Genomic DNA, 16,255 nt, shown 5'->3' on the forward strand with positions numbered 1-16,255 from the left:
CGTTGAAAGATCGTGGATGTCGCCTAGAGGGGGGTGAATAGGCGCTTTAAAATAATTACGGTTTAGGCTTGAACAAATGCGGAATAAACCTAGCGGTTAATTTGTCAAGCACAAAACCTACAACAACTAGGCTCACCTATGTGCACCAACAACTTATGCTAAGCAAGATAAACAACTAGGTGATAGCAAGATATATAACAAAAACAATATGGCTATCACAAAGTAAAGTGCATAAGTAAAGGGCTCGGGTAAGAGATACCCGAGGCACGCGGAGACGATGATGTATCCCGAAGTTCACACCCTTGCGGATGCTAATCTCCGTTTGGAGCGGTGTGGAGGCACATTGCTCCCCAAGAAGCCACTAGGGCCACCGTAATCTCCTCACGCCCTCGCACAATGCAAGATGCCGTGATTCCACTAAGGGACCCTTGAGGGCGGTCACCGAACCCATACAAATGGCAACCCTTGGGGGCAGTCACCGAACCCGTACACTTTGGCAACCCTTGGGGGCGGTCACCGGAACCCGTCAAATTGCTCGGGGCGATCTCCACAACCTAATTGGAGACCCCGACGCTTGCCCGGAGCTTTACACCACAATGATTGAGCTCCGAACACCACCAACCGTCTAGGGCGCCCAAGCACCCAAGAGGAACAAGCTCAAGGGTACCAAGCACCCAAGAGTAATAAGCTTCTCAACTTGTAACTTCCACGTATCACCGTGGAGAACTCAAACCGATGCACCAAATGCACTGGCAAGGGCACACGGAGTGCCCAAGTCCTTCTCTCTCAAATCCCACCGAAGCAACTAATGCTAGGGAGGAAAATGAGAGGAAGAACAAGAAGGAGAACACCAAGAACTCCAAGATCTAGATCCAAGGGGTTCCCCTCACATAGAGGAGAAAGTGATTGGTGGAAATGTGGATCTAGATCTCCTCTCTCTTTTCCCTAAAAAACTAGCAAGAATCCATGGAGGGATTGAGAGTTAGCAAGCTCGAAGAAGGTCAACAATGGGGGAAGAACACGACCTCAAAGGATAAGGTTCATTGGGGAAGAAGACCTCCTTATATAGTGGGGGGAACAATCCAACCGTTACCCCCACTTCAGCCCCGCAGAGAGCGGTACTACCGCTTGCCCCCATAAGCGGTACTACCGCTCCCCCTCGCGGTACTGCCGCTGGGCCCAGAGCGGTACTACCGCGGTGGCAGGGCGGTACTACCGCATACGAGCGGTACTACGGCCCCCACTGCCGCGGCTAGTACCGTAAAACCCGACACGAAAAAGACCCCTCGAATCGAGGCGGTACTAGCACGAGGCCGTAGCGGTACTACGGCTGGGGGCCACCAGCGGTACTACCGCTCTGGAGCGGTACTACCGCTTGTAGCACCCAAGCGGTACTACCGCTCCGGCCCGCGGTACTACCGCTAGGAAACCAAAACTGCCATAACTTCTGCATATGAGCTCCGAATTGAGCAAACTCAAGCTTGTTGGATTGAGGAAGACGAGTAGCATCAAAACAACGATTGGTTATAGTAAGAAGAGGCAGGGGAGGTATGCCAACAAATAGAGGAGTGAAACCTCCAACCGAGAAGAACCGGCATAACCTCCAACATCGAAAACATCATAGAAGATGCGAGTGAACTCCGTTTTCGATGAACTTGAGCTTGTCATCAAGATGACCATAAGCTCCAAAACTCACAAAGAGAAGAACCAAACAAGAACCAATAAAGATGATGCAAGGATGCAATGGTTTGAGCTCTCTATGAACGATACGATCAAGCTACTCATCGAGAGCCCCCCTTGATAGTACGACAATCGATCCTATAACCCGGTCTCCCAACTACCATCATGAGACCGGTAAAATAGAAAACCTATCAAGAGCAAACCTTTGCCTTGCACATGGTCCACTTGAGCTAGATGATGACGATCTTGACTCCCTCAAGTTGGACCACCTTTCTTGGTTGCGTTGGCTCGATGAAGACTAGATGATTGCTCCCCCATGCTCCACTATGGGTGAGCCACTCTTCCGCACATCTTCACAAGTCCATTGTCACCACAATGGACGGCAAGCTTCAAGCATTTGATCTCTTCATGATGCTTCACTTGAACTTGCACACCGCAACCTAACCCCACAAAGAACTCTCACGAAGATCATGGGTTAGTACACAAAGCGTAATTGACAATGCTTACCACACCATGGGATCGCTTGATCCCTCTCGGTACATCTTCTGCGCTTTGTGAGTTGATCAAGTTGATTCACTCTTGACTTAGTCTTGATCAACCATGAATCTTTTCAACTCTCTTCATTTGGATGATGTCTTGAAGATATACATGAATGATCACACAATCTTCTTCTCCAAGACATGCTTGCAATAAGCTCAACTCTCACATGACCAATCTTTGGATAATTCCTTAATAACACCTTGGTCACCACATAAACTCCTTGAAACCAACACATGAACTTCAAGAAATGCCTATGGACAAATCCTTCAAATATAACTCAAGGCAACCATTAGTCCATAGAGATTGTCATCAATTACCAAAACCAAACATGGGGGCACCGCATGTTCTTTCAGCCGTGGAGGAGGACGACGCCGTGCCAACCCTCCTCCTCCATGGTCAGGCGGCAAGAAGAAAACTGAATCAACAATGGAAAAGGAAAAGCAAAAGACTTACTGAAGGCGGCGGGTTGGCATGGCTGTACGGCTCCTTGCCGAACCGCCAGTCCGTCTCCGACAGCTTGCAGTTGGAGAAGAAATTCACCAGCCGGACCACGTCCACGTCCGGCAGCACTTTGGTGCACATCTGGCACTGGTCTCGGCGCCCACTCATGTTGCTGATGATGTGGGGCCGGGCTTGGAGGGGCAGCACCCGGCGTTCCATGAAGCCGGCCAGCAGGTCTGAGGCCCTGAGGCCCTCCGACTCCATCAGCTCCTGAAGTCGGGTGAGGGTGGCGGAGGCGGCGGCTGACAGGCGCTTTGGCCGATACTTCCAACTCATGCGTGGCTCGGCAGGCGGGCCGGCTGCGTAAGCCGGCAAGTTGACGAAGTCCGGCGTCGGGTGCGTGTTATGTACGTAGAAGTAGCTCTTCTGCCACAGCTTGGCCGACTGCAGCAGCGCGAGGGTCGGGAAGCGAACCCCGGTGCCGGAACGCCGCACTGCGACCCAGGCTCCGCACTTGGCCGCCTCGTCCTTGGCGGCCGTCTCGAGCTTGAGGTAGAAGAGCCCACCCCACAGCTCGAGAGTCGGCAAGACGCCGAGGTACCCCTCGCAGAGGGTGATGTAGGCGGCGAGCAGCACCACGGTGTTGGGCGTGAGGTGGTGCGGCTGCAAGCCGAAGAAGTTGAGGAAGGATCGAAAGAAGGCGCTCGCCGGAAGGCCGAAGCCGCAGAGGAAGTGCGAGCGGAACACGACGTGCTCGACGGCCTCCGGCGCCGGCGAGATCTCCGTCTCAGGAGGTATGCGTACCTTCACGTACGCCGCGCGAGGCAGACGCCTCGTCTGACGAAGGAAAGTGAGGTGGTCGTCGTGGACATTGGAGCCATCCCAGTCCCCGGAGCGCCCGCCGCGACGCGCCATGGATGCGGAAGCTCGACGGTGGCGCGGCGCGGAGGCGATCGGGCAGAGCCGCAGCAGGGCGGAGAAGCCTTGCGGCGGCGGATGCGGGAGAACTCCGGCGGCAGCACAGCGGCCGCGAAGTGGCAAAGGAGGCAGAGGAAGAAGAAGGCGAAGGGAGAGGAGGGCGCACGTGCGTTCTGCTGCACCCCTCCTCTACTTATAGCCCTACGGTGGTGGAGCCGAGGGGGCGCGATGTGGGGGTGCGAGATTAATTGCACCCACTCCCCCCACATTCCCACATTAACCGCGCCATAACGGCGTGTATTCAACGCGCACGGGGAGCGCAACCGCCCGCCTCGGCCGCAGCGGATCCGCGCGCGTGCCGAGGCCCTGTAGTGGCGGGCCCAGGCCTGCGGCGGCGTACAGTCACGCGCGTGGGCTGGCAGGCCAGCCTGGTCAGCTGGCGCCGCGTGGCGCGTAAGCAACAGGCGGCAAGCCAGCCACCCGGCTGACAAAGCAACCCGGCCCCACTTCGGATGTTTCGAATTCACCTGGCAGTCGGTCACTCCATGGCCGGCTCCTAGCAGTCGGCATTGCCAGAAGACGGATGGAGCAAGATTCCCATATCACTCAGAGTAGGAAGCTGCTGAGGCTCCTCGATCTCAGCCGTGGTGCCTCACCAGCTTCGGGGACTATTGTCGGAGTAAATGACCACGGGTAGCCTCATCGGCCCCCAATGGTATTTCAAGACATCGGGGCTAGCTGCGCCCCTCACACCTCCTGGATGAACGGCCGGCTTCATGGGCCGGCTGGTCTAAGAGGCCGGCTGCTAGAAGGCGGCAAGACACCAGGAGGCCGGCTACCAGCAGGCGGCCCCTCGTCCCCTCAAAGTTTGCACCCACATAACCACGACGGGACGGGGCGTGGCAACAGTGTGACTTGCCACCCTCGAATCCAGGGCGGAGCGTGGCCACAGTGCGGCGTACCAGGCGGACACCCCTTGCCCGGCGCGGCACTATTGCCACGCAGCCCGTGACATCACCTACTACATAGGGAGCTGCGCTCCCATGACGGGCGGTCGGTACGGCCAGTAGACGGCGGGCCCTACCTGTTCGTGAGCCACTAGAAGGCGGTGATGCCCCAACAGGCGGCAGCGGGAGCGGGCTGCCTTCCAGCAGGCGGCCCTCTCCCTCCTCAAAGTCTGTACGCCATTAATCAGAAGAGACGGGGTGTGGCTACAGTGAACGCCCGCCAGGCGGCGGGACTGTAGCACGCTCTCCCCGACAAAGCATCCATCATCAGTAGGAAGACTACAGTACAAAGCGATCAGCGAGACCCGCAAGCGGCGGGCACGGCCTGTCGGCCGAGTACACGACAGCCGGCGGGACCCACCAAGAGGCGGGCCCCAGCAGCCGGCGGAGAAGCCGGCGTCCATAGACACTGACGGCCGGGTCCTACACCCGGCCGGATTACCATTGTACCCCTGGGGGGTAGGCCTATATAAACTCCCCAGTCTTCCCCATGCAAGGGGTTCAGAACCTTAGAGAACACACACACACATATAGAGAGAGAGGAGTAGAGCTAGCCTTGTTCTTCTTCCTCCTCTAGCCGAACAGCTCAAGAAGCAACTTGTAGCTACTCTATTGATCATAGTCATCATGCGGAGACCCCGCAGAGCAGGACTATGGGTGTTATCTCCACGGAGAGCCCCGGACATGGGTAAGATTCGCAGGCGCATGCGGTCTCGCTCACTCCCGCTTCTAGAGCCCGGCGACGTACTCTTGTCCCCATCCATGATAAGCCACCCCTGGCATATGTCGCACGATATCCCCGACAACACTGTTCTGCATATCTAATCGAGTGTGATAATGGGGGCTTCACACACATTTCAGCTCGGTTCATCGTGTGCAATATAGGCATATGGTTTCTACTTATCATATTGTTTTTATTTGAAATAAAAATAAAAAATTCTAATCATGTCTTTCGAGATGACTATTCTAAACAGACAAAATTCCTAACGCACGACAATAGAGACATGAGTCTACCAAGATTAGTTACTAGTGATGAGAAGAGAAAAGAATGGTTGTGAACAATTATTCATCCATGATATATGCTTCATAGTTCATACCCATTGCAATGCGAAAATTGTGAATCCGAAGAACATCTCAATGATCAAAGTGAGTATAGTATAGGCCTAACATAAAAACTTATAATAATGGTGATAAATGGAATGGTAGTATTAAGGTCATAGAATTAGTGATTTATGTATGTGCCGGTGAGACTCTAGCTACATCAAATAAGAAATATGAGGGTAGAATGCATCTTACATAGTATGATCTATAATGAAGTGCATCCTATTCATTGCTTCTTCCTAGTTAATTTATATGATAATGCATAAGTGATCAATGATCGAGAGTGGATTGCAAACACCTTGGGAAAGATAAATCTTTTGCAGCCCTCATCTTCACTTTTGATAGTTATTTTGAGCGCACCATTAATATGATCTTTATGATGCGCCCTTGAAGAATGTAAAACTGCTATGAATACAAGAGAACTGTGTTACACATTGAACAAGTTTGCATATATATTACTCCCTCCATTCATCATTTATATAGGGCCTAATGCATTTTTCGAGACTACCATTGACTATTGATAAGATGAATATGATATGAGACGTATAATGTGAAAATTATATTATTGAAAGCTCCTTTCACATACAAATTTGATGGTATGCTTTGTGTAACTTGCATGTCAAATACTATTGCTTAACATGTGGTCAAAATTAGCCTCGAAAAATACATTAGGCTATATATATGAATAGAGGGAGTATATTCTTCGCATCAAGTCTCATGTTGATGTTGTAAGTCTGAGGAGCACATTGAGTTCTCAGTGCACGAAATATTTCCGAAGTCATGCACATATGGCTATATAATGTGCAGAGGCGCACATATTCAGGCAAGGTATTTCCATAATCGGAGATGACTATATAATTGAAGAAGGGGCCCAAATTTTCTGTAAGATATTTCTGAAGTAGGACATATTTAAAATTAGAGGAGGACTGTAACGCCCCGGATCCGTTGCGCCAGGTGTCTGCCAGTTATTCACTGTCGTTGCCATGTCATCTGCTTGCGTGTTGCATTTTGCCATGTCATCATCTGCATTTCATATCATGTCATCATGTGCATTGCATTTGCATACGTGTTCGTCTCATGCATCCGAGCATTTCCCCGTTGTCCGTTTTGCAATCCGGCACTCCTATGTCACCCGGCGCCCCCTTTTGTCTTCTTCTCGTGTGCGGGTGTCAAACTTTCTCGGAATGGGCCGAGGCTTGTCAAGTGGCCTTGGTATACCACCCGGAGACCACCGGTCAAGTTTCGTTCCATTCGGAGGTCGTTTGGTACTCCAACGGTTAACCGGGCCTCCGCAATGTCCATTTGAGTATCCAGCAAAAAACCCCTCCAAAACCAGCCCAAAGCCCACCAAACTCTCTCCCATGCTCTCGGTCGTTCGATCACGATCGCGTGGGCGAAAACCGCTCCTCATTTGGACTCTCCTAACTCCCTCTACCTATATATGTGTGTCTCTCCCGAGATTTTCGCGCAGATGAACCCTAAAAATCCTCCCCTCTCCGCGCCGGACATGTCCGACCCGCCGCCGGACGTCCGCGCCGCCGCTCCCGGCCAATCCGGAGGCGACACGTCACCCGCGCCGCCTCTCTCTCTCCTCCCCGCCGCCGCGGCCCGCGGAGCCCATCCCGGGCCCGCACGGGCCCGAGCCGCCGCCGCCGCCGCTCCGAGGCGCCCGCCTCGCGCCTCCGCCCCGCCGCCGCGGTGCCGCCGCGCCCCGCCTCCGGCGACCCGCCGACCCCGCCGCCGCTGCAGCTCCTCCCGTCGCCGCCTTCTGCCGTCGCCGGCGCCGCGCCACCCCCGCCTCCGCCGCCCGTGCCACGGCGCCTCGCCGGCCTCCTTCTCGCCGGCCGGAGCCCGAGCTCCTCCGGTTCTCCCCGCCGGCGCGCCTCTGCCGCCGAGCTCGGCTCGATCTGGATCCCCGAGCCCGCGTTGACTTCGCCCCCCCCCCCCCCGAGGTTGTTTTTTTGCCCAAGTCCTCAATAATTCTCAGTATCTTGCTCTGTTCGAGATGCCGTAACTTTGTGCATGTAGCTCCGATTCGCGCGTATAGTATGTCAAATTGTTCGTCTCGCGATGCTCTTCATTTTGTTCAATTGCATCATTTTCATTAGAGGTCATATTGATGCCCAAATCTTCGTTGGAAGAGGGCTAGTTGCTGTTATTCTCTGGTTCTTATCAGAACTTGGAGATTTGTCATTTTTGTATCATTTATTCTGTGCATCTTTTGAGCATGAGCTCTACATGTGTTTTGAAGTATGTCATGCCATCTTTCCAGTGGTATAGCCCTTGTGTTTTTGTGATCTCTGTGGTGACTAGCACAACCATGCAAAGTAGGTCCCGTAATAATTCTGTTTTCAGGGACTTAGTGATTTCTCTAAGTCTTTGTCTGCTGTAATTTTGTTGCCATGTAAACTTGATGCTACAGAGAGATCCATGCATATTTTGGAGATGTTCATTAAGGATGTTTTGTAGCTATAGTTGTAATTGATCCATTCCTTCAATTGTTTGCAATTTTAGAGTACCATAGCATGACTCAATCTTGCTCTACGTTTGCTATAAAATATTTCTGGCAGATTCTTAACATGATATGCATTTTTGCCAAGCTTATTGTAGTTGATCCATACATGCTATGCAATTGTTTTTGCCATGGATAGCTTCATAAACATGCCATCTTGCTGTAGGTATGCTTGGTTTGTCATGCATTGCTCTGTAGTGAGTGCATCAAGCTCACAAAGAGGCCTACATATTAATACTTCTGCCATGCTCTGTTTTCTGCTAAGTCTGAAACCTGATAACGAAACTTGCTATGGTTACATGCTTGCCATCATATCTTAGGGTCCTTTTTGGCTTATGGTCAGTAAGGGACTTTTGTCATGTGCATTTAGTAGAACACTACCATGCCTTGTTTTGCTATGTTAAGTTCCTGTAGCTTGTTGATTTCGTGCTCTGAACATTGCTACCTGATGCTGATTTTTGCCATGTCCAGTTTTTTCACCAAGTCTGTGAACCTGTTATTATTTGCAATCTTGTCATGCCCTTTTGAGCTTGTTCTAGTGATTTCTGGAGATAGCTCAGTGTTCATGTTTCGTTGTGCTTTACCTGTACATCATGCCCATGCCTTTTGTTTTCATGTTGAGTTACCGTAGCATACTGTTTTGATGCTTGCTAGATGCCTAGTTGCTGTTTCGTCAGATTGTTGCTATGTATTGTTTGGAGTGTATGTGTTGCACCGTTGCTCCGTTTTGAGCATGCTCTATATGAAACTTGCTTAGAATTGTATGTACTTACATATTATCATGTTGCATCCTTGTTTTGAGGTGTTTGCTTGATGTTTGTATGCATTTTGCGTCAATGCCATGTTTAACTTGTTTTGATCATATCTTCTAGACCGTAGCTCCGAATCTAATGAACTTTATATGTAACTTGACTAGATTTTCGTGTAGATCATCTTGGTGCTCTTTAACTTGCTGTTTAACAATTTCAACTTAATGCTTATTCAGTTCTGGCCCAATTTCGAAATTGGCATATGAGGACTTACCGGAATTGTTATGTGTTGTTTCCGGCCTCATTTAAACTTGCTGTGATGTGTTGTTCTTGTATGCATCATCTCTTGTCATGAGTAGCTTCGTTTAGCTTTGTTATGCATCATTCTTGTTTGAGCATCATGCCTTGTTCTTGTGTGGTGTGTTTACCTTGTTGTGTGCTTCTTCTCGATAGTTTCCCGTGTCGTTGCGATCGTGAGGATTCGTTCGTCTTCGTGGCTCCATCTTCTTCATGGATTCGTTCTTCTTCCTAGCGGGATTTTAGGCAAGATGACCGTCACCTTGGATCTCATTACTATCATTGCTATGCTAGTTGCTTCGTTCTAACGCTTTGCTGCGCTACCTATTCACTTGCTCCTCAAGCCTCCCAAATTGCCATGAACCTCTAACCTTTGTCACCCTTCCTAGCAAACTGTTGTTTGGCTATGTTACCGCTTTGCTCAGCCCCTCTTATAGCGTTGCTAGCTGCAGGTGAAGATGAAGTTTGCTCCTTGTTGGATTATGTTTATGTTGGGATATCACAATATCTCTTATATTATTAATGCATCTATATATTTGGTAAAGGGTGGAAGGCTCGGCCTTATGCCTGGTGTTTTGTTCCACTCTCGCCGCCCTAGTTACTGATATACCGGTGTTATGTTCCCGGATTTTGCGTTCCTTACACGGTTGGGTGATTTATGGGAACCCCTTGACAGTTCGCCTTGAATAAAACTCTTCCAGCAAGGCCCAACCTTGGTTTTACCATTTGCCTAGCCTATTTCTTTTCCCTTGGGAGTCGCGCTCTCGAGGGTCATCCTTATTTACCCCCCCGGGCCAGTGCTCCTCTGAGTGTTGGTCCAACCTGTCAGTCGCCGGTGGCCACCAGGGGCAACTCTGGTCTGGCCTACCGGAAGCTTGGACAATCCAGTGTGCCCTGAGAACGAGATATGTGCAGCTCCTATCAGGATTTGTCGGCACATTCGGGCGGCTTTGCTGGGTTTGTTTTACCATTGTCGAAATGTCTTGTAACCGGGATTCCGAGACTGATCGGGTCTTCCCGGGAGAAGGAATATCCTTCGTTGACCGTGAGAGCTTATCATGGGCTAAGTTGGGACACCCCTGTAGGGTATTATCTTTCGGAAGCCGTGCCCGCGGTTATGTGGCAGATGGGAATTTGTTAATATCCGGTTGTAGATAACTTGTCACTTGACCTTATTTAAAACGCATCAACCGCGTGTGTAGCCGTGATGGTCTCTTCTCGGCGGAGTCCGGGAAGTGAACACGGTTTCTGGGTTATGTTTGACGTAAGTAGGAGTTCAGGATCACTTCTTGATCATTGCTAGTTCACGACCGTTCCTTTGCTTCTCTTCTCGCTCTTCTTTGCGTAAGTTAGCCACCATATCATGCTTAGTCGCTGCTGCAACATCACCACTTTACCCCTTCCTTTCCCATTAAGCTTTGCTAGTCTTGATACCCATGGTAATGGGATTGCTGAGTCCTCGTGGCTCACAGATTACTACACCACCAGTTGCAGGTACAGGTTGTGCGATGATCATGACGCGAGAGCGATGTCGTTTGTTTGGAGTTCTTCTTCTGCTTCTTCTTCGATCAGGGGATAGGTTCCAGGTCGGCAGCCTGGGTTAGCAGGGTGGATGTCGTTTGAGTTTCTGTTTATGTTTCATCCGTAGTCGGATGTTGATCTTATGTATGATGTATTGATGTATTCTTGCGACATTTGTATGCCTTGTATGTATCCCCAAATATTATGTAATGTTGATGTAATGATATCCACCTTGCAAAAGCGTTTCAATATGCGGTTCTATCCTTGGTGGGGCCTTCGGGTCTCTTTAGGATAGTATCGCATATTGGGCGTGACAAGGACCCAGATTCCCGCGGAATATTTCTTGAAGTTAAAATGGAGTTCACATAGGCCATGAAGATGCCCACAAAGAGTTTATGATGACAGGGAAAATCACCAAGAATGTCATGGGGACTAGCAAGTGGCAAGTTGTTGCCCTCCTTTCCTCGATGAGCACCTTACCCCGGACATCACCAATGCTCATCAAGTGACTGTCAAGGCTTCAAGAACATCGACAAGACAAAGACATAAAAACAAGTACTCCAGACTAAGTTTATTGATCGGCACAAAGAAGACTTTGATGACTCAGACTCTAAGGGACTCTTGTTGTGATAATGGCTTCGATCCTACTTTAGGCTATATAAGGTCCCTCGTGGACGAGTAACTCATTCAGTCCCACTTTAATAAACTCAAGAGGAGGGGTCACTCTCCCCCTCTCTAGAGCAAGAGCAAGGCTTGATTGGAGGTTGAGAATGGGAGTATGAGAGACCTAGTAAGGTTCGGACTAGTTGAGAGTCGTGGTTATGCCTTGTTGATAGATGTTTCTTGAACAACAACTATCATTTTACTACTAAACTATTTAAAAATAATTACGGCGGGAATGCGACCGGTTGCGGGCTGCAACCCACTGCAGCGGGCGGCCTCCTCCTCGGTGTCGACCAAGGCGAACTGTTGCCAAGGAGGTTCCTCGCGACTGAGTGCCACAACCACGCCGTTGAACTTTAGGCCCATGCGACTTTGGTATGGATTGTGAATTCGCCCCACTCGACATACCATCAGGTGTGGTGCAGGCTTGATGGCCCTAGTACCACTATTGAGCCATTGTAAAGAAAAATAATAATTTTCATAGTTTCTTACCAAGTACCACTAACGTCAGATCAACGTATGCATGCGGCATGAGACTCACGTGAGAAAGTTTACATGCTGCTTTCCTGCCTCCGAGGTTCCCAAGTTTACATGACGTACGTGTCTCTCAAACTGCTTTCGATTAGCTCGGGCGAGAAACAAAAACCAAATCACGTACTGCCGTGCGCCGACAGAAGCTTGTCCTCGATGCTTGGCAACTTCTCTGTTTGGCGGGTTGGTCTCCACGCCCTCGTGCTCGCTGCCTCGCTCCACGTAGAGGATATTCATTTCACGGCCGGGAGCTGCTAGCGACGTGGGCACCGTCGCGGCCACCGCGGCCACCTCGTCACGGGTTGGCTCGCGCGGACACCAGGAAACACTCGGCGACACACACAAACAGCAAGTACTCCCTCCGTAAACTAATATAAAAACGTTTAGAATACTAAAATAATGATTTAAACGCTTTTATATTAGTTTACAAAGGGAGTAGTAATCATCTAGCCGATTCTTCCTTTCTCTCCTTCCTCCACCTTCCGCGTCTGATTAATGGCAACCATGATGATCATAAACTCCTTCGCCGGTGCCGCCGTCCTGCCGCGTGGCTCGGCCGGCCACTTCGGTGCCCAGTCTCTGCCTGCGCTGGGCCGACGCGCCCTCGTCGTCAGGGCACAAACCGAAGGCCCAAGTTCACCACCGCCAAACAAACCCAAGGTACATATCCACATAAGCAACACGGTGCAGTATCAGTTAAGCCTCTACATAGTGTTACTCGGTTCTGTGCCAGGTTTCTGATATTTGTTCCTGACACAGGCAAGCACCTCGATCTGGGACGCGCTCGCGTTCACCGGCCCCGCGCCTGAGCGCATCAACGGGCGTTTGGCCATGGTGGGCTTCGTGACTGCACTCGCCGTGGAGGCAGGCCGCGGCGACGGGCTCCTCTCACAGCTCGGCAGCGGCACCGGACAGGCGTGGTTCGCCTAATCCGTGGCGGTGCTGTCCGTGGCGTCGCTGGTGCCACTGCTCCAGGGCGAAAGCGCCGAGGGCAGAGCCGGCGCCATCATGAACGCCAACGCGGAGCTCTGGAACGGCCGCTTCGCCATGCTCGGTCTCGTCGCGCTCGCCGCCACCGAGATAATCACGGGCGCGCCCTTCATCGGCGTGTAAAACTAGCTTTACCGTGGACCGGATAACACAACCTGTACCTAGGACATGTAAATGACGAGAATTAGTCATCCTCATATTCTTTGTAATGCTTATACTTCATCTGTAAACTAATATAAAAGCATTTAGATCACTATTTTAGTATTCTAAACGCTCTTATATTAGTTTACGGAGGGAGTACTAATTAAAGACAGTTCATACTACCGCAGAGCCATTCGAGATGATCTTTCTATGTACTGAAATTTGCTTCTTTGTCGAGTACGTTAGTATACTAGATAACGGTCATTTCAACTTTGGCAAAGTCTTTACCTAGTGTTGCACTCCGTAAAGGGTGTTTGGCATATACCCTTCGCACAAAGCAGGGTATACTGAGTTTCTTATCCGGCAAAGGCTTTGCAGAGTATCAAAAGAGGGTATTCAACAAAATAAAGTGTTTGGCGGCTAGAACGATGCAAATTTTTCTTGCCACGTGTCTCAGGTGCTTTGCCGAGTTTTTCTTTACCTCCACCAATGGTCATTCAGCACACGGATCATCTGTTTCTTTCCTACATGTATTTGTATTAACTACAATACGTATAGCATTACAATATAGACACAAGAAATGGCATAGTGTACTTCAGTAGTTATAGCAAGGAATTAGAAATAAGTGGAGATCCCCAAGGTTAAGCAATAAAAATCTCATTTTCCTGCAAAAAAAGAAGAAGTGGAGGTGTTAGGTTTGAGTCCTAGTTGTGCCACGTTTTTTAACAAGCGTTGGGTTATTATTTTGTTTTGTTTTAAATTTATTTTGTTTGTTTAACATGAGACGAAGTGGAGGTTCAAGCCCCAACCTCCACTTTTTTTAAAGAATCAAAATGCATTTTTCACACTTGGTTTGCACTTTTTTAGAACTGTTAAAAAATAATCTGGTTCTCAAAGTATCAACGAGCTCTATGTTGGCCTGAACATAGACTAAAGACCACCAATAGACCACACATCAATAAGCTTCATGTACTTGCAGTTTAAATTTAAATTATATTAACTAAATGCCTAGAAATTCACCCTATGACTTAAATATAGCAAACAAACCTCGAAGAAGGTCAAATTGTGATGGTGTATGTTTAGATTTTATTTAAGGTCAAACGATGAATCAACGGGCACTTCACCTTCTGGCACATTCCCTCTCGAAACTTAAATTCTTTCTCCAAGTTGGTCCGATTTTCAAGCAGTACATGTCATAACTTTTGCAAAACCTTGTCAAATTTTTACCTCGCATATTGATACCATATGATGATACCATCTTAGGTTTCATGTTGTTTAGATTTTGTTTGGCTTTTTTCTATAAATTAAAAATCGATAAGTTCCATGTTCCAGGTTGAGGCTTGGCACCCAAATGTTTGAATTCATTTTCTTTTCTTGAGTAAAGCCTATGCATAGACTAAAGAATACAAATAGTATTTTTCAATCAAATTTTGCCAACTATTTCATACACTTACAATTCAAATTTGAATTATATTCACTAAATGCCTGAAAATGCACTAACTAATATAAATATAGCAATCGAACCCCCAAAAGAGCCAAATTGTGGCTTGGAACATGTGATGATGTATGATGAGCATAGAAAATGTTCCAAGATAAAACAATGAAGCTACCAGTCCCGATGAACGCGGGGGGGGGGGGGGGGGACCCAATACCGCCTTGCCCTTGCCCATCGATGCCGATCCGTCAACAGCACAACCGTGAAAGAGAGCTCAACTCAGACCGACACCATGCATGACCGAACACCAGGTCAGGAGAGCACAACGCGGTGGCACGAATCAGCATGGACAAGTCGGCCTTCTGAACATGCTCATTGACACACGTCGTCGACCACCAAAAGAGCCTCGCCTGTGCAGCAAGGAACCTCCGCCCCGGCACCACACCAGACGCGCTCCAAGCCGCGCGAGCCAGTCCTACCCAATGATGCCCGCTGCCGCACGCCGCCCAAGAGGGGAACTGTAACGCCCGGGTAATTAAGCTACAGTAATCTCATGTTAACGGTGCCACGTCACCCCGGTTACTGTTGTTAATATCGTGTTGGATCAAAACTTTTCAAAATTTAAATTCAAAATAATGTCAACAATAAAAGTTTTTCAAATTTAAAACAAAAATGTTCGGGGTGTGCAAATAAATGCCAAGGAATTTATGGTGTGGGATCCATGCTTTTATAAAAGACCTAAATACTTAAAATGAATTAAAATAGAAAAGAAATAAATAAAGAAAAGAAAATACAAAAACAGAAAACAAACTAACAAATTTTTTTAGAAATGACACCCCCACTGGGCCAGCTGGCCCAGCTGTTAGCCAGGCCGGCCCAACTGGCCCAACCGGCCAACCCCCCCCCCCCCCAATTCCCTTATCCCCACCCGGTGAGACCCCGAAACCCCACCGACACCCCACTCCTCCCCCGAAATATCTCCCTCCCCCCTCTCTCCCGATTGGATCGGGAGGGGGAACAAACCGCGCCGACGCCGCCGACGATCCCCGCCGCCCGGAGCTACATCGCCGCCCTCCACCTCGCCGGACCTCCCCACCGGCCTGGTACCCCTACGCACGTCGTCTCCGTCTCCTCCTCGCCCCCCGTTGCCACGTTCCCTACAACCGCGATGAGGACCGCGACCGCCCCTCTCCCTCACCCCGCGGTCACCGCGCTCCGCCCGCGCGCGCCCGCACTTGCCCGCGGCCACTGCCCCTTTTGCCTCGTCCGCGCACACGCGCCTCGCCCGAACGTCGCCGTCCCTGTCCCCGCTTCGCCGCGACGCTTGCCGAGCGCCGTCACCGCGCCCGCGGTCCACCCCGCGCACGCTCGCCCCGCTGCTACCTCCTGCCTCGTGCGGCACAGCCATTGCAGCCCCGCGCTCGCCCGCTCGTGCGTGGCCTCGCCCGCGCCCTTGCCCGCCGGAGCTGTGCCGCTGGCCGCGTCGTCCGCAAGCCCTGCTGCGCTCGTCGCCAGGCCGCGTCCGCCGCCTCCCCGCACCGATGCGCATGGCCTCCCCACACGCGCCGTAGTCGCCCGCAACCGCACCCCTCCGCGCCGGCTTCCTTCGCCGGAGACGGCCGGCCGGCAAGCCCCGCCGTGGCCGCCGGCGCGCTATGGCGCCCGTACCCCCCCCCCCGCTGCGGCTCGGTCCGCCCCTCGTTCGGGCGCCGCCCCGTTAACCGCCACC

General features: G+C 50.6%; 1 pseudogene; it reads left to right on the forward strand.

Moving 5' to 3' along the window:
* Positions 1-12,455: 12,455 nt before the first annotated feature.
* Positions 12,456-13,089, forward strand: LOC123124841 (low molecular mass early light-inducible protein HV90, chloroplastic-like; annotated as a pseudogene).
* The last annotated feature ends 3,166 nt before the right edge of the window (positions 13,090-16,255 follow it).

Source organism: Triticum aestivum, chromosome 5D (assembly GCF_018294505.1).
Source record: "Triticum aestivum cultivar Chinese Spring chromosome 5D, IWGSC CS RefSeq v2.1, whole genome shotgun sequence".
NCBI lineage: Eukaryota > Viridiplantae > Streptophyta > Magnoliopsida > Poales > Poaceae > Triticum > Triticum aestivum.